This window comes from Bubalus kerabau, chromosome 18 (genome assembly GCF_029407905.1).
Source record: "Bubalus kerabau isolate K-KA32 ecotype Philippines breed swamp buffalo chromosome 18, PCC_UOA_SB_1v2, whole genome shotgun sequence".
In the NCBI taxonomy this organism is placed as follows: domain Eukaryota; kingdom Metazoa; phylum Chordata; class Mammalia; order Artiodactyla; family Bovidae; genus Bubalus; species Bubalus kerabau.
In genome coordinates this window covers 15,260,645-15,279,494 of record NC_073641.1, presented here as the reverse complement: position 1 = coordinate 15,279,494, position 18,850 = coordinate 15,260,645, and the positions used below count along the sequence as shown (strand labels likewise).

Sequence of the window (18,850 nt, the reverse complement as noted above, 5' to 3'; positions counted from 1 at the left end):
GTCGGGTTGAAGGTAGTGCCAGAAAGTGCAATGGTGAAGACTGAGGTGGGAAATGGATTCTGCTGGAGAAGAGGGGGCTGACAATAAACAGGTCGCTGTTTGACATTTTCCGTTTCAGACACCTGCGAGTCATAAGTGGTGTGTCTCCAAAGCTCAGAGACAAGCTCTGGGCCGACAGTATGAATTTGGAAGTTGATGACTATAGATAGATGGAATGTAAAACCATGGAAATAGATGAGACTGAAGAAAAGGACTGGAGGGACTCTTAAGTAAAGGAAAACAAACCATGCCGTCGTTTGTGTGTGTTAGTTACTATTTTTCTGTGCAGGGCACAGATGTGCTGGTGAAACAATTTGTCCTACATGTGTCACTTGAGCAAGACATTGACTCTTTCTGAGCTTCTATTTCCACATCAGCAAAATAGGCACAATAGGGGTTTAGTAAGTGTCAGTTTCCTATTCTTTTTGTTCAGGGCATGTGCTTCAGGGCTGGGACCTTGGGGAACAGGAGAGAGAACAAAAGAAAAAAGACGTTTTAGGACTACCTGAACTTATTTAGTGCTTTGCTGAAAGCCATAAAAAGTTAAGTTGTACAGGTATTTAATTTCATACCTGTTTAACTCCCCTGTCGAGGGAATGTGTGTTTGCTTCAAGTACCTGATGGAGCCGTACGATTTTTGCATGTTTATTTAAAAGGCACCAGTAATAAAATAGATCACAGTCATTGTTCTGTTTGGCAGGTCTCCACTGAGTTCGTATCAGAGGGGGAAGTGCATATAGTAACTGAGTCCTTGCTCAGGTGTCAAACAAAACTCTGGTGCACTGAGCCAGAAGCGGAACTGTGGTTGAAATGGAAGGAGGTGGGAACCTGATACTTTAACGCCCTTCCCTGGTGATTCTTATGTACACTAGACTTTGAGAAGCATTTCTGTATGCTGCAAAGAGAGTTGTTCCTATTAGATCACTAACAAGAACGTTTTCAATCCCCTGTTATCACCAAGTGAGTCAGGCGTGTGGAGCATGTTCTCCGTGAAGAAAATCTTATGAGGAGATGGACTGCTTCTGCTCTTTCAACTCTGAGTTCTCTTTCAACCATGGGTTTCTAAAATGTTTTGGATCATGAGAAATTGGTACAAATACATCTCAGGGTATGATAAAATATAGAAATAAAACATAGGAATAACAAATCACAATTTCGACCTAAAAACAGAGCTTCTTTAAGATAAGTCTTTTCAGAAAGTAATTTTTTGAAATGTGTGTATTACCCATGAAGGTTTTTGTTTTGTAAAGGCAGAAGTGTGTATGTGTATGTGTGTGTGTGTTTGTCTAAGGTTTTTCTAGAAGACAGGAAGTCCTGCCTCCGTGTGAGTCATTGACATGGCCCGTAGGCTCCCCCCCACCTCTTCAGAGTGGTGCCCTGCAGAGGCAGTGGCGGAACGTGTTGGGGACTGCATGACCCTAGGGCGTGCCCTTCACAGGCCAGTCCGTGTAGATGTGACAGTTTTCTGGCAGAGGTCAGGAAAGGGCTTGAGCAAGGGGTGCCACGTTCTGGACCTCATGAAGGCTCTGTAGGGCCGGCAGCGGTGCTGCTCCACGGGCCTCTGCCCCCAGAGTCAGAGCCACTGCCCCCCAAGGGTAACCTTGGTCTTGGTGAAGCAGGAACTCATGGAAATGTCAGCATTGGGTTTGGCAAGCTCTCTGGGGGGACTTGGCTCAAGTCCCCAGCCTGTTTGTACCCCCTGCTTTCCTACGGCCTCCATGAACCTCTGACCTTCTCAAGTCGCCTGTAATCAGCTTCTCGGCCTAAGTGTGCTGCCTCGGTATTGGCCCCACACCAGCCGGTTCACTAGCCTTGTCCTGTCCCCATTTTAAGAAAGTCCAATTACACCCATGATTTCCTGACTTTAGAAGTGTTATTGAAGGTCTAAGGAGTGGGAATTCTCTGGTGGTCCAGCAGTTAGGACTCCATGCTTTCACTGCCAGTGCCCTGGGTTCAAACCCTGTTTGGGAAACTAAGATTCTGCAAACCACATGGTATGGCCAAAAAAAAAAAAAATGTCTAAGGTGTTACCGTGCCACACTGGTGTGCGCGTGCTAAGTTGCTTCAGTCGTGTCCGACTCTTTGCGACCCCATGGACTGTAGCCCGCTAGGCTCCTCTCTCCATGGGGATTCTCCAGGCAAGAATACTGGAGTGGGTTGCCATGCCCTCCTGCAGGGGATCTTCCCCACCCAGGGATCGAACCCATGCCCCCTGAGTTTCCTACATTGGCAGGCAGGTGCTCTACCACTAGTGCCACCTGGGAAACCCAGTATCATTCTAGTACCATAACCATTTGGTACCACACTGGTTTTTCCTCCTCTCTGGCTCCACCATAGCCCAGAAGGCCGCCATCCTGACCTTGTTCGCTTCTTTCACTGCAGTGTGTAGACCACTACTCTACCCCACAAGTGGACTTCCCTGGTGGTTCGGACAGTAAAGAATCTGCCTGCAGTGCGGGAGACCCAGGTTTGATCCCTGGATCGGGAAGATCCCTGGGGAAGGAAATGGCAACCCACTCCAGTATTCTTGCCCGGAAATTCCCATGGACGGAGGAACCTGGCAGGCTATAGTCCATGGGGTCGCAAAGAGTCAGACACAACTGAGTGACTTCACTTTCTTTTCTTTTCTACCCCAAAAGTACACTTCGGTTGGGCCTACCTTACTTAGTCAGCCTTGAAGCTCTGGTGAATAAAAATATTTAAAAAACAAATATGTGTATTTTAAATTGTGATTTCATTACTTCCTTTTGAATGTATGTTTCAGAATTCAAAGGTGACAAAAGCATACAGTTTCCCTCAGAAGCAAGCAGCTTAATGAGTTTCTTATGTATCCTTCCAGAGACATTTTATTTACATGCAAGTAAATTAATTTACATTCATTTTCTCTTCTTTGAATACCGTTAGTAGCTTACCATATGCAGAGCTCTGAACTTTGTATTTTCCACTTAACATTGGAGTAAAACATTTCTCCACCGCATTTCTGTCATGGACTGAATGTGAAGGAATGGTTTCTCATCTAGAGAAACATCATGCAAGCTGCAGAGTAGACAACAGGAATGGCTGGGAGAGTGGGGCTGTGCCCTCAGTCAGGAGAGGTGCAAGGATTCTAAAATCCAAGAAGACTGACTTGGTTTTCAGAAAGTTCCAAGGAAATGGTAGGGCTTGGCTGGGTGTGGTCTTAAAGGAACTGGGGAAAGATCAAGCCTTCTATTGTCTTCCTCCTGTCCCCTAGGTAATGGAGACCAGGTGGAAGGGAAGATCTTTGATTTTCTCAAGGAGAAGACCAGCCACTTTTCAGAGATTCAGATTCAGGCATTCTCTGGTGAGCTGTGGGATAGGGGACTTAACATATTTTAGAACTTCAGATTTGTTTCTGAGGTTGAAAAATAAAGGTGGGTGGAGAGATGGGATATTTCAGGGATAAGTGGCTAGTGGAAAGTGGGGCAGCATGAGATGCTTTCTGAGATTTTCTGATTCTGAGGTTCTCTAGCCAAAAGTAGCTCCTAAAAATCCAACTTGCAGGTCTGGGATGACTGGGCAGCTGGTCCCACCTAAGACCTCTTCACAAGACATGGAGCTGGTGAGGTCAAAACCCCAGGGATTATTGCTAAAGTAAAAAGATCCTTTCATGCTATATAGCTCTGAAACTCAGCCTGCCTTCTGTCTGTGTGTGTATGTGTGTGTGTGTGTGTGTGTGTGTGTGTGTGTGTGTGTCCGTGTGCTGAAGGGCTTTTCTAAGGTAAAGCGCAGTTCATGAGCTGAGACTGTGCTGAGCCGTGCAAATTGGTTTCAGCTGACGGCCCATGTTAGTGGAGGCTGCGCTCCTGCTATCAGTCTTGTTATTTTCTTTTTTTTTTTAATTTTCTCTCTGAATTCCTTTCTTGAGCTTGGGGCCTCAAAAATAACCAGCTCTTAAAATGACTCAGTGTGCTCTCAGGCTCTGTGGATCCAGCCTCCCCCAGTTCGTGTTCTAAGCAGTGTTTTCAGATCCAGAGGCACAGAGCAGGCAGAGGGAGCCTCAGCTCGGGAAGGAGGGTGAGCAGGGGGAGGGGAGAGGTGATCAGAGGCCTGGGGAGTGCTCACGCATCCTGCGTGGGCCTGCGAGCTCAGTAGCTCGTTGAGTCTGACTCCTTGCAACCCCATGGACTGCAGCCAGCTGGGCTCCTCTGTCCATGAAATTTTCCAGGCAAGAATTCTGGAGTGGGTTGCATTTCCTTTTCCAGGAGATCTTTCTGAATCAGGGATGGACCCTGTGTTTCTTGCCTCTCCTGCGTTGCAGGTGGATTCTTTACCACCAAGCCATCTGGGAAGACCCGTGTATCATGGCTGTGTCCTAAAGTGCTCTTGAGTAACCTTCAGCTTGTCCTTGAGTCTGAAATTGCTGAGCAAAGGCCCGTTGGCGATGGACGCCTCCCTTGCTCTGGATGGTGGCCCTGGTGCCTGCAGGAACCCACCAGGTTCTTAGGGGGTCCTGGCCTTGCCGGAGGATTTGTCTTCTCCAAGATCTTTGCCTCCAGAGCAGAAACAGAGTCAGAGCATATGCTGACTGAGTCCCAAGAAGGCACAGGTGACCGCAGGATGTGGGGGCCGCATGGGGATCAATGGTGAGGGTTTGGGGCTGGGAGCAAGTAGGGATGGGAAGCAGGGAATTGTTGATACGGGAGCCATCCTGGCAGAGGTGCCCACGTGGGTTTTCACAGGTGACTGACTTGCTCCCTGAGACAGGAGGCGGGTGGTGGCCAAATGCCTCCTGGCAGAGTGCTGGGCTGGGAGCTCACAGACCAGGTATGTTAGCATGGGTTTACTCAGTGAGGTGGGAGGACCTACCGCCTGGCTGTGCCCTGGCGCGAACCAGGCACCTCGCTTCACCCAGGCCCAGGGAGCACTAGCCAGCAGGGGGCGGGCGTTTTCGAGACGCTGTGGTTGATCGGATGACGTGCTGCCGCCATTGGGATGACAGAATCACTGGATGCACGGCGGCCACAAAGCGGAGGTAGTAACTTAACAGAAGCGGGAGGCGTCAGTGCTGGTTTATAATGACAGAACTTTAGACTGACCTTAAGAAAGCTCTCCTCCCCCTCCAGCCCACCGTCCAGGGGCAGCTCGGACCAGTAGCCCCAACCCGGTACCGCCAGTGCCCTTGCTCTGCTTGTGACGGTTCCTCACCAATGTGAGAAGCTTCTCGGTCCTGAGGGCAGTGGTTCAGGCCTCCAGCAGGTCTTGCTCAGGTCATTCCAGGAGCCTCCCATCAGTCCCCTCCCACTAACCTTTGCCTATGGTGAACTTCTGAACTCAAAGTTGCTCTTGCTACTTTCTGGCATCAAATCTTTCAGTCGCCTCCTGTTGCCCTCTGGGCAAACCTGGGGCATGGCATACAAGCAGGGGTGGGCTGGGGTGGCGGTGGGGAGGCAGGGGCACGTTGAGCAGCCATTGCACCGGGCCAGCAGACAGCCCCTTCCCCACCCCCACCCCCCACTGCTACCGGCCTCATAGTTCCATCTTAGGTCTCTTTCTTCTCTGCCTTATTGGTCTGACCAACACTCTGACCAAAGCTCTTCTTTCAAGTCTCAACTGGGCAACATCTTAGTGAAATGTTTTTGAGGCCCCAGGGAGAACTAGCTACTTCCCTGTTCTGTACTCCCCTCCAGCTTATCTCCCTACCCTACTGAACTTGCTGTGCCCCAAGCCACCAGATCAAGGAACAAAAGTTACAATTCTTTCCCTTTGTCATATGTATTTCTGCAATGCATATGCAGTGTATATTTTCATTACGAAGGTAAAACTGTTCTATACAACATTAAAGTGTTCAAGATGCAAAGTGAAAGACCCTCTCTCCTCTTGTAAACCACTGTTGACTTTTGGATGCCTGCTTCTGGATCTTATTTCACACATATGCACAGATCATGTAATTAGCCTCCAGAACCCCCATCTGTTGGATTGGGAAAAGCTCATTCCACGTCCCACCCTTTCCCCAATATTAAGTCTTGTGAGTCTGATGGGGTCACAGGCTTGCAAAGAAACCACTGAACCCTGGTTGTTTTACTGGGGCTCCTATTCCCTTTTGCTGGTGTTGGTTCTGGGGTAAAGAGGTGAGACCTGCTCCCTCCCAGTGCTCTGCTCTCCCCTGTTCGTCCATGGCAAGCACCTGTCCTCTGTACCTCCACCAGTACAGACTCAGAGCTGAGCCCTTATAGCTGGATGGACCTGCCCCCGACTGCTGCAGTTCACCCTAGGCACTGGCTCTAGACTCCCCCTTCTAACTAACTCACATCTCTGATTATGCCTTTCACTTTAAAAGCATCCTCTGTCCCTGCCACTGTCTAAAAAATACAGCCCCAACCTGGTTCTCTTTGTGGCCCTGTGGTAGATTGTGTTAACTGGGCATTGTATATCCTGCTTTCCCATCCCCTTTCTCATGATTTTGCATCCTAGTCTATGGCAAGAACATGGGCATATAAACCAGGCCTGGCCAACCATTGCACCCCATTCGCCAGGGCCCAGTGATTGGCTCAGTAAGAGGCAGGTGCTTTAGACAGGGCCATAGATTGACCTGCTGATCGTTGTTTTCCATGACTACCTGGAGGAAGTGGGCCTGCAGAGGGAGTGAGTGAGGCCAATACCCATTTGTGAGCAGCAGAGGGAAGGGGAGAGAGAGAAATGGAGGACATTTTTTAGTGCTTGGATCCAGTCATGCCTGAGGCAGTCACCATCTCTAGATGTGCCAGTTATGACAATCAATTAATTTCCTTTTGTTTTTTTGACTCAGCTAATTTGAACTGGGTTTCAATTACTTCCATTGGAAGAACCCTTCTACTATAGGCCCCATCCATCTTTCCAACCTCTGTTCTTTTTTCCTCCTTTGAAAATATATTCTGTGCTCCAGGCAAACTCTGCTCCTCACTAGCCAGCCCCCTCTCCTGCCCTTGCCTTTTCAGCTTGGAATACCGTCCTCTCCAGTCTCATTTCTACAAGTCCAAATTCCACTTCTCCCCAGTGCTCAAAGTTCCCTCTGACGGACTTCCCCGGTGGTCCAGTCATTAAGACTTCACTTTCCAATATAGGGGTATGGGTTCGATCCCTATTTGGGGAGCTAAGATCCCGTATGTCTTGTGGTTAAAACACCAAAACATAAAGCAGAAGCAATATTGTAACAAATTCAATAAAGACTTTTAAAATGGTCCCTCTGCAAATTTCCCTCATATGTTATCTTAGTCTATATGGACTGCTATAACAAAATGCTACAGACTGGATAGCTTATTAACAACAGACATTTATTGCTCAATCCTGGAGTTCGGGAAGTCCAACGTCAAGGGGCCAACATAGTTGGATGAGAGCCTTTTCCCTGGTTCACAATTGATGCCATTTCACTGTGTCCTCACATGGTGTAAAGGGTGAGGGAGCCTCTGGGGCCTCTTTTTAAGGGCACTAATCCCATTCAGGAGCACTCCACCCTCATGACTTAAGCAACCCCCAAAGGCCCTGCTTCCTAATACCATCATCTTGGGAAGGGGTAGGATTTCAATATATGAATTCTGGAGGAACACATGAAGACTGTGGCAGACATTACAAGTGAATGGTTAGATGCTGTTCCTCTCCCTGCACACTGCAGCTCAGTCCCAAACGGTGTCAGGTAACAAGCAGTTTGTAGTGCTCAGGGGGGAGCTGTGGCCTTTCAGGAGGCTGCCCACACAGCCCCGAGTCAAGACAAGCATCACATCATTTATCATAGAAATTGATTTTTCTCCAGCATGTATTACTAAGATATATCCATCTTACTTTGAACTTGGAATGTGCTGCAGCACAAAAATCACAATAAGCATTCAGCACCAAGGTCAGTCGAAGGTATTGATGCTCAGAAACATAAATTGTTTCATTCTGATCTCAGCAAGGATCAAGAATGGCTCTGCAGTTTGCAAGAAACTCCCTCCAACTATCTCAGCCTTGTCTTGCATGTTATTTGGGAGGAGGCTGAAGAGCCATAGTGGAAATCTACCAGTTCACTGACCTTTCCTTGGCCTGTCCTTCTTCGGGATTTAATGGGTTGAACTCAATTTCAAACCACACCAAACCAGCCCAGTTTTATCAGCTGTAGAATTGGAGGATGAAAGCGGGAGCACATTACTAAGGTCATTGCAGCTTGGAGTCTGTGAACCCAGGATGCGCCAGGATCGATATGACTTAGCAAAACCTGGGAAGTGTAACCACTGTAGATAAAACCGGTGTGAAAATCACAGTGGCACATTGACGCTGTTTCCTCTTTTGCCAAGTAGGGGATGACATTGTCTACCTTGCAGGGTTTGGGGTAAGACTTAGACATAATACTTGTATAGCACTTAGGGCTATAACTGGTAGACAGGAGGTACATAATAGATGGTTGTGGCTGTTATTATTAGCATTACAAGTTATCATTTATTATAAGAACCCTCAGGTAGTTATTCTTCCCTGGTGGCTCAGCTGATAAAGAATCTGCCTGCAATGCGGGAGACCTGGGTTTGATCCCTGGGTTGGGAAGATCCGCTGGAGAAGGGAATGGCTGCCCACTCCAGTATTCTGGACTGGAGAATTCCATGGACTCTATAGTTCATGGGGTTGCAAAGAGTCAGACACGACTGAGCAACTTCCACTTCACTTCACTTCAACTAGTTATAAATCATATGCTAAGGGGGTGCCATAGAACATCGGTCCCCAACCATTTTGGCACCAGGGACTGGTTTTGTGGAAGACAATTTTTCCATAGCCTGAGGTCAGGGGATGGTTTAGGGATGATTCAAGTACATTACATTTATTGAGCACTTTATTTCTTTTATTAGTCCATTTTGATAGATAATGAAATAATTGTACAACTAACCATAGTACAGAATCAGATCATCAAGCATTAGATTCTTATAAGAAACATGCAGCCTAGATCTCTCACATGTGCAGTTCACAGTAAGGCTTGTGCTCCTATGAGAATCTAATCCTGCTGCTAATCTGATGGGACGGGAGTGATGGGGAGCAGCTGTAAATGCAGATGAAGCTTCTTTTGCTCACCCCGACTCACCTCCTGCCATGAGGCGCAGTTCCTGACTGGCCACAGACCAGTACCAGTTCGTGGCCTGGGGACTGTGGCCCCTGTCTTAGAGGGGAGAGAGAAAGAATTCATGCAGACCGCATGTATCTAGAAGGAAGGAAAGATGGGTAAAGTTGGGTGTGGTAGGCGAAAGTGGGGACAGACAGATCCTGTCACAGGACATGCTGTGTCTGGAGAACATTCTCTCTGCTCCCTGTTCACTCCAGAGCATGAATGTCTTTCCCATTAACCAAGTTCTTACTCTAGCACCACCAGCACAGAGGTCCCCTCAGCCTCTTCCGTTTATGTTTTAGTGACGTCACAACGTCTGCACACCATGAGAACATCTCAGACAGTGCTGTTGATTTTATTTTCAATTGCCATGCGTATTTTCAGGAACACAGAGAGGAATAATACTCTATGATATTTACCAGGTATTTGCCATTCTGTCTCTCTTCCTTGGTTCCTGAAGATCCACGTTTCCTTCTCATGGTATTTCTCTGCTGCCTGAGGAACATCCTTTAGCACTTCTTTAAAGCAGGTCTAAATGAATTCTCGTAGTTTTTCTTCATCTGATAATGTCTTTCATCTTGAGGGATATTATCCTGAATGTAGAATTCTCATAATTCTTTTCCTCTTAGCCTGTCAGGTACTGGACTCGAACCCAAATCGCCTGCATTGGCAGGCAGATTCCTTACCCCTGAGCCACCAGGGAAGCCTGAATTAGTGCCTGGATTTATTCTTTGTGTTGCTCAAATTGCCTCTTATTGGTCTATCTTTATGTTCACTTACTTCTGTTATCTCCATACTACCATTCAGCTGCTTCAATGAGGTTATTATTATTATTTTTTTTTTTTGGTATGAAATTTCCCACTTGGCTCTACTTTCTATCTTGTATTCTTATATTCTATCTTATATCCTTTGCTGATACTTTCTAACTTTCTGTTCATTTCATGAATGTTCACCCTTACTTGGTGGAGAAAGTTTATAATAGCTGCTTTGAAGTCTTTTTTTTATAATTGAGGTATAGTTGATGTATAATATTATATGTTTTAGATGTACAACATAGTGATTCACAATTTTAAAGGTTATATTCCATTTATAGTTATTATAGAATATTGGCTATATTTCCCTGTGCTGTACAGTATATACTTGTAGCTTGTTTATTTTATACACTCTTGTTGGTGCCTCCTAGTTCCCTCTTCATCCCAATCTTCCCTCTTCCCCCTCCCTACTGGTAACCACTAGTTTGTTCTCTTTAAGTCTGTTTCTTTTTTTATTATATTCACTAGTTTGTCTTATTTTTTCAGATTCCCCATCCAAGCAATATCATACAATATTTGTCTTTCTCTGTCTGACTTATTTCACTCAGCCTGACACCCTACAAATGGATGGAGGAGCTGGTGGGCTGCAGTCCATGGGGTCGCTAAGAGTCGGACACGACTGAGCGAATTTCCTTTCACTTTTCATTTTCGTGCATTGGAGAAGGAAATGGCACCCTACTCCAGCGCTCTTGCCTGGAGAATCCCAGGGATGGGGGAGCCTGCTGGGCTGCCATCTATGGGGTCACACAGAGTCGGACATGACTGAAGCGACTTGGCAGCAGCAACAATACCCTACAAGTCTATCCAAGGTGCTGTAAATGGCAAAATTTCATTTTTAAACAATGGCTGAGTAGTATTCCATTATGTATGTACGCAATCTTTTTTGTCCATTCATCTGTTGATGGACACTTAGGTTGTTTCGGTATTTTGGCAATTGTAAATAATGCTGCTATGAACATCAGGATCCAACTGCTGCCATGAAGTCTAAATCAGATGATTCCAACATCTATGTCATCTCTGTGAACATCTGTTCCTTATCTTTTTCCGGGGAAACTGAGAGTTTCCTAGTTGTTCATCTTCCACGTGATTTTGGGCTGCATGTTAGACATTTTGACTTTTATGTGATGTGACTTTGGGTGTTGTCTAAGTTCTATGGAGTATGTTGGTACTTTTATTTATTATTTATATTATTATTATTATTTTGTACTTTCTTTTAAAAGAGAATTGGTCCATTTGGGTTCAGGTCGCAAGTTCTTAACCAGCATTTTGTGGGCTCTGGTTTCAATGCCAGTTCTTTTTCGAAGCCTTCACAGTGCCATTCAGACCTGCCCCATGTGTGCCACCTGCTGACACTTGGGAGATGGTTTATCTCGTAGCTGAACTCTGAGCTGTTATGCTGGTTAGGATTATGTCTGTTCATGTGTAGCTTGGCAGTGAGCCCAGGGGTTTATCAACAACTTTATGGGACTGATTTTCCAAGTTGCTTTCTCTCCGTGATTTCTTTATATGTTCAGGGCCCTGGGGACTCTTCTTTTCGGTACTTACCCCAGAAAGCTGTGACTTTATTTCCCCTGCTCTGCTGTGCTCCCCCACATCTGTGTTTGCTTCAGGACCAAGTACTGGGAGGACACAGAGAGAAAAAAGCAATGGGTTTTGCCTCTTTCTTTTGGGAATGTAGCTCCTCTGATCAGAGAAGAAAGTTCCTCTTCCTTAGTGTTTCAGGCATTGTGGGCCCTTACTGTCGCTACCAGAGACCTGTTTACTGCCCCTGGAGTCAGAGCCGGGGGGTTCTCCCAGAGCTTTCTGTCTGCATGGAAGCCTACTTATGGTTCCTCCCTACCCACTCCTCTGCAAAAACCTAAGCACAGGCAAGGGTTGTTGCTCAGTTGCTAAGTTGTGTCTGACTTTAGCAGCTGCAAAACTGCAGTGTGACTTTTGCCACTGCAGCATGACAGGCTTCCCTGCCTTTCACTATCTTCTGGAGTTTGCCCAGATTCATGTCCATTGTGTCAGTGATGCTATCTAACCATCTCATCCTCTGTTGCCCCCTTTTCCTCCTGCCCTCGATCTTTCCCAGCATCGGGTAGCCCAAGTATTGGATTTCAGCTTCAGCATCAGTCCTTCCAATGAATATTCAGGGTTGATTTCCTTTAGAATTGACTGGTTTGATCTCCTTGCCATCCAAGGGGCTCTCAAGGGTCTTCTCCAGCACCACAGTTTGAAAATATCAATTCTTCAGTGCCCAGCCTTCCTTCACATCCATACGTGACTATTGGAAAAGACACAGCTTTGACTATATGGACCTTTGCTGGCAAAGTGATGTCTCCACTTTTAATATGCTGTCTAGGTTTGTCATAGTTTTTCTTCCAAGGGGCAAGCGTCTTTTAATTCTGTGGCTGCAGTCACCATATGCAGTGATTTTGGAGCCCAAGAAAGTAAAACCTGCCACTATTTCCACTTTCCCTGCATATATCTGCCATGAAGTGATGGGATTGGATGCCATGATCTTAGTTTTTTTAAATGTTGAGTTTTAAACCAGCTTTTCCACTCTCCTCCTTCACCCTCTTCAAGAGGCAAGGGTACACTGGAGTTTAAAAAATGGTATACTCTCCACTGCCTCAGGGGTACTTCAAAGGCTGACCCCCCAAACCTCCTGCTACTTTATGTTTAGAATGCTTAAATCACAGCTCCTTGCATTCAGTCCACATTTTATAATTGCATTTAGTTGGAGGAGACATGGGTGGACCTGCTTACTCCACTTTTACTGGACTGGAACCCTACAACTCAGAAATAAACATTGTTAACATTTTGATGTCTTTTCTTCCAATATATATATTTTTGTGAACATATACAGAAAACTGGAATCATACCATGTATATAGATTAGCAATTTACTTTTTTCAGTATTATTACAAGAATTTCCCGCAATATTATTAGAATATGAGTAAAATATTTAAAACCTGATTTTAAGCTATTAATATTTATTACTGAAATGTTGTGAAAGGGAAAACTTCACAAACAATAAAACAAAAAAGGTGTAGTTACACCTCTCAGAAATAACTCAAAATTTTGATGGATACATTTCCAGTTTTCTGTATATTTTATGCATATAAATTACTGTGCATACTACTTTGAAGTTTGTTTTTTTTTAACTTGATACAATGACAATATGTTCCAAACTATTTAATAATCTTCTACAGCACATTTTATTTATTTATTTTTTTTAATTTATTTATTTTAATTGGAAGCTGATTACTTAACAATATTGTAGTGGTTTTGCCATACATTCACATGAATCAGGTGTGGGTGTACCTGTGTTTGCCATCCTGAACCCCCCTCCCACCTCTCTCCGCATCGCACCCCTCAGGGTCGTCCCAGTGCACCCGCCCCGAGGACACTGTCTCGTGCATGGAACCTGGACAGCAATCACTGCAAAGTTTCACATATGTAATATACATGTTACAAAATATACATATGTAATATATATGTTTCAGTGCCATTCTCGCGAATCATCCCACCCTCACCTTTTCCCACAGAGTCCAAAAGTCTGTTCTTTACATCTGTGCCTCTTTTTCTGTCTCGCATATAGGGTCATCATTACCATCTTTCTAAATTCCGTATGTATGAATTAATATGTTGTATTGGTGTTTTTCTTTTTGGCTTACTTCACTCTGTATAATAGGCTCCAGTTTCATCTGCCTCATTAGAACTGATTCAAATGCATTCTTTTTAATAGCTGAGTAATATTCCATTTTGTGTATGTACCACAGCTTTCTTATCCATTTGTCTGCCACTGGACATCTAGGTTGCTTCCATGTCCTGGCTTATACAGCACATTTTATTTTTTTATTATTATTATTTTTTAATTAATTTGTTTATTTATTTTACTTTATAATATTGTATTGGTTTTGCCACACATCGAAATGAATCAGCCATGGATTTACGTGCATTCCCCATTCTGAACCCTGCTCCCACCTCCCTCCCCATCCCGTCCCCCTGGGTCATCCCAGTGCATCAGCTCCAAGCATCTTGTATCATGCATTGAACCTGGACTGGCGATTCGTTTCACATATGATAATTTACATGTTTCAATGCCATTCTCCCATATCATCCCACCCTCACCCTCTCCCACAGAGTCCAAAATACTGTTCAATACATCTATGTCTCTTTTGCTATCTCACATATAGGGTTATCGTTACCATCTTTCTAAATTCCATATATATGGATTAGTATACTGTATTGGTGTTTTTCTTTCTGGCTTACTTCACTCTGTATAATAGGCTCCAGTTTCATCCACCTCATTAGAACTGATTCAAATGCATTCTTTTTAATAGCTGAGTAATACTCCATTGTGTATATGTACCACAGCTTTCTTATCCATTCGTCTGCCACTGGACATCTAGGTTGCTTCCATGTCCTGGCTTCTATAGCACATTTTAAAAGGCTACATTATAATCCATCACATGAATGTACCAGGATATATCAAAATGTATTTAAAAAAAATCAGAAATTGTTGTAAATTTAAGTTGCTCATAATCTTTCTTTTTGCAAGGGAAAATCTAATCAACATTTTTAGCATTCATAGAAGTGGCACTTTTGGTACATCTCTACTTTTATTTTTTTTTTATTTATTTATTTATTTTTAAATTTTATTTTATTTTTAAACTTTACATAACTGTATTAGTTTTGCCAAATATCAAAATGAATCTGCCACAGGTATACATGTGTTCCCCATCCTGAACCCTCCTCCCTCCTCCCTCCCCATTCCATCCCTCTGGGTCGTCCCAGTGCACCAGCCCCAAGCATCCAGTATCGTGCATCGAACCTGGACTGGCAACTCATTTCATACATCTACTTTTATTCTTATGATAAAAGCTAGCATACAATTGCTGGAACAAAGACATCTTATACTTATTTCAACTTTATACTTGTTGCCTTTGAAAAAGATGGTATCTATTTAGATTGTTAACATATCCCTTAACCCAAATTAGGTGTATTTATTGATAATATATATTCTAATTGACTAGACTTACATAGGTCAGTAAAAATTTCATGTAATTACTCTTTTGTGTATATTATTGAAAATATTTTATGTTTGAATAATACTTAACAATGTAGATGGAACACTCCTTTATTGGTGGAATTTTTTTGTGCTTTTTTTCATAATTCTGCCACAGTCTATTTTTGTCTACTGTTATATATCTCTGTGGATATCTATGTATTCATGTAACTGTCTATCTATCAATCATTTGTCTGACATAACTTTTCCTACAACTATTTCTTTACTGTAGATTTGTAGGATGGGATCACTGGGTCAAAGATTATTAACTCTTCTCCTTTTGCATATATATTACTTTTGGGCCATGACTGAAGAAACAGATGTGCTTTCTCCATAATCTTTTCCTCATCTGCCGGAAGGATGCAACTTCCATGAGACCCTAGGGGATGTGAGGATGGAATGAATCTGGATCCCTTAATCACTGCATGGAGGAGAACCACCTGTTCACTAGGAATGTTGGGTTACACTCTTACATGGGTAGGATGCACTGTTAGATTGCTGCTGCTGCTGCTAAGTCGCTTCAGTCATGTCCGACCCTGTGGGACCCCATAGACAGCAGCCCACTAGGCTCCTCTGTCCACGGGACTTTCCAGGCAAGAACACTGGAGTGGGTTGCCATTGCCTTCTCCACTGTTAGGTTAAGACACTGAAATTTGGTAATTTATTCTTCAGAAACAATCATGGTTAACATTTTGGTGTATTTTTTCTCAGTTTTTTTTTAATCTATGCATTTTTTAATTTTTAGATCAGGGAATGAATATTTTTTAAGGCAACTGGTATGAATTACCAAGATGCCTTTTAATAATCTTGCCTTATACTCAAGCAAGCAGTATATGAGAATGGTTTTCTCTGCATTGTTTATTTATAGTTACTGTATTCTTATGAGTATTCTTGTAATAGCCTACTTTAAAAAACCCTCTCGGCTGTTACAACCTGTTAGGTATCTTGTTTCCTTTATCAAACTATAAATGTTTGAGACAATGTTTGAATGTCCTTGAGCACCATTACACCTTGATAAATATTTAATGACTTCTAAGCCCAATGCTCAGAATGCTCAGAATATACAAGAAGATCCAACCAGTCCATCCTAAAGGAGACCAGTCCTGGGTGTTCATTGAAAGGACTGATGCTGAGGCTGAAACTCCAATACTTTAGCCACCTCATGCAAAGAGTTGACTTGTTGGAAAAGACCCTGGTGCTGGGAAGGATTGGGAGCAGGAAGAGAAGGGGACGACAGAGGATGAGATGGCTGGATGGCATCACCGACTCGATGGACATGAGTTTGGGTGAACTCTGGGAGTTGGCGATGGACAGGGAGGTCTGGCATGCTGCGATTCATGGGGTCGCAAAGAGTCGGACACAACTGAATGACTGAACTGAACAGAAGCCCAATGCTCAGAATATTTACCAAAATTGATTTGAACTTTGACACAATTTGGTTCTGTGTAAGCATATCTTCCTCAGGTCAGTTTACCTTCAGAACCAGAGATTTCTTTTCTGGGTCCTTGCAAATCATTGTTCAAGGGCTTGTCATTGATCCCATAATTTTATGACACATCATTTCAGAGTCAAGACTAGTCTGCTGTTCTCAGTTCATCTGGATTCTCAACCTCAGGCTGACCTCTGCTCCAATCCAGTCCCCATTCATTTGTTCATTTAGTCATTAAGCAGATATTTATCCAGCACCTCCTATGTGTCAATACCTACTATGTGCTAATGTTTGGGTTATGGCAGAGAACAAACCAAAGATTCCTTTCCCCATGGATCTTATTTTAGTGGAGGAGATAGATATTAAACAACAAACACAATAAGTAAATTATAGCTATGTTAAAAGATATGGAAAAAAGAGAAAAGAGGAATACGAAGTGCCCTGGGAGGTAAGAAGAATACAGTGGTAAGGGTAGGCCTCCTGGAGAGCATGACAATTAGGCAAAGACTTGAAGGAGGTAAGGATGTCTGGGGATGGATCATTGCAGAAGAGGGAATGGCTGTGAGGAGCCTCGAGGCAGGACTGTGTTGGTGTGTTAAAGGCAGCTGAAGGTTGTGTTGATGGTTATTGAAGGTTGTGTTGAAGGTTGGTATGTTGGTGTGTTGAAGGTTGCAGGTCGTGTTGTGTTGAAGGGTGGTGTGTTAGGCTGTTGAAGGTTGTGTTGAAGGTTGGTGTGTTGAAAGTTGCATTGTGTTGAGGGTTGGTATGTTCATGTGTTGAAGGTTGTTGAAAGTCGTGTTGTGTTGAAGGTTAGTATGTTGAAGGTTGTGTTGAAGGTTGGTGTGTTGAAGGTTGTTGAAGGTTATGTTGTGTTGACACTGGTGTGTTAGTGTGTTTAAGGTTGTGTTGTGTTGAAGGTTGGTGTGTTCGTGTGTTGAAAGTTGTGTTGTGTTTAGGTTGGTATGTTGGTATGTTGAAGGTTGTGTTGAAGATTGGTGTGTTGGTGTGTTGAAGGCAAGGAGCCCACAGTGGCTGCAGCAGGGTAGGTGGGAGTGTAAAGCAAGACTACGGTGAAGAACAGGAGTTAAATGGGGAAGAAGAGGAGTCATGATCTGACTGAACATCTGTAAGGACCATCCTGACCACAGTGTGGACAGTAGGCGTAGACTGGCAAGAAGAAAAGCAGAGGACAAGGCACTTCAAGTCAAGATGACATTGGCTTGGATCAGAATGGTTGCAGTGATTGGAAGAAGGGACGTAAGATTTTTTTTTCTTTTTGGCCATGCCATGCAGCCTGTAGGATCTTAGTTCCCTGATTAGGCATTGGATCTTGGCCACAGCGGTGAAAACGAGGAGTCCTACCCACCGGACCTTCAGGGTATTCCTGGGAGTAACAACTTAGAGACATTTGGAATATTGGGTCCATAGGATTTCCTGACAGACTGGATATGGGGGTGAGTGTTGAGAGAAAGGCTCCATATTGTGAATAGAGGACTTTCTAAGATGTAAAGGGCTTAAACCCTGTGAAAGCTCCCCCTTAGCATGAATCAATATTAAGCGAAATACAAGTTTAACAAAAACATACTGGGCTCTCCACGGCTAGTTTCATCTCTCACCCTTTTGCATTTTACACGTGAGCCATAATCAAGCTGTTGAGATCTCACCTTCCACCCCCACACCCTCTCTACCCTCAGCTCATGTGTTGTTTTATTTCTTGAAAGTCTTCTCTGGTTCATCATCCACTAGTTTCCTATGCCTATTGAACACCGTATTGTCATGAACCCGGTAGCCCCAAACAACAGAAGCTTATTTTCTCACGCTTTGGAGGCAGGGTCCAGGTCAAGGTGTCGGCGGGGCTGTGTTACCTCCGGAGGTTACGGGAGGATCCCTTCTTTGACTCCCCCAGCTTCTGGCGGCTTCTGGCACTCTTTGGCTTGTGGCTGCATCACTGCAGACTCTGCCTCTGTCTTCAGGGCACGTTCCCTTCCATGTGTGTGTCACATCTCTCTCTGTCTTTCTCTTATGAGGAGGCTTGTGATCAGATTGTCCAGGCCCACCAGGGTACTCCAGGATAATTTCCGCATGTCAAGATCCTTATCATGTCTGCAAGGATCCTTGCTCTTTATCGGATAACAGGTATCAGGGATTTGGACCTGGCATCTTCAGGTGGCCTTTAGCCAGTCTACTATGCGTTTTAGAGGCCCTGGGAAATGTGTGTTCTAGCACAGGGCTCAGTCCCATTCGGAGCACTTGTACACTTGCTCAGGCCTTCCCTCTAGACTGGGCTTCTCAAGGCCATGGATTATATCTTATTAATAATTGATCTTCCTTCCCCCATCCTGCCTTAAACCCTGAGCGCCCAGCACAGTTTCACAACTGATGGTCAGGGCACATCGATAGATTGGGTAAATGAATGAAGATTCAAGAAGTAGAGTTTGTAACTGCTATGTG

The 18,850-nt window shown here is 44.3% G+C and overlaps 1 long non-coding RNA gene across 4 annotated transcripts in view; it reads left to right on the top strand.

Annotated features, from left to right (window-relative positions):
* Positions 1-3,080: 3,080 nt before the first annotated feature.
* Positions 3,081-18,850, top strand: part of LOC129633137 (uncharacterized) — a 62,125-nt gene continuing 46,355 nt past the window's right edge. For 3 of the 4 annotated variants that reach the window (XR_008704907.1, XR_008704910.1, XR_008704909.1), the window contains exon 1: positions 3,081-3,361. This is a non-coding gene — a long non-coding RNA (uncharacterized LOC129633137). The other variant, XR_008704908.1, reaches the window with a different exon arrangement.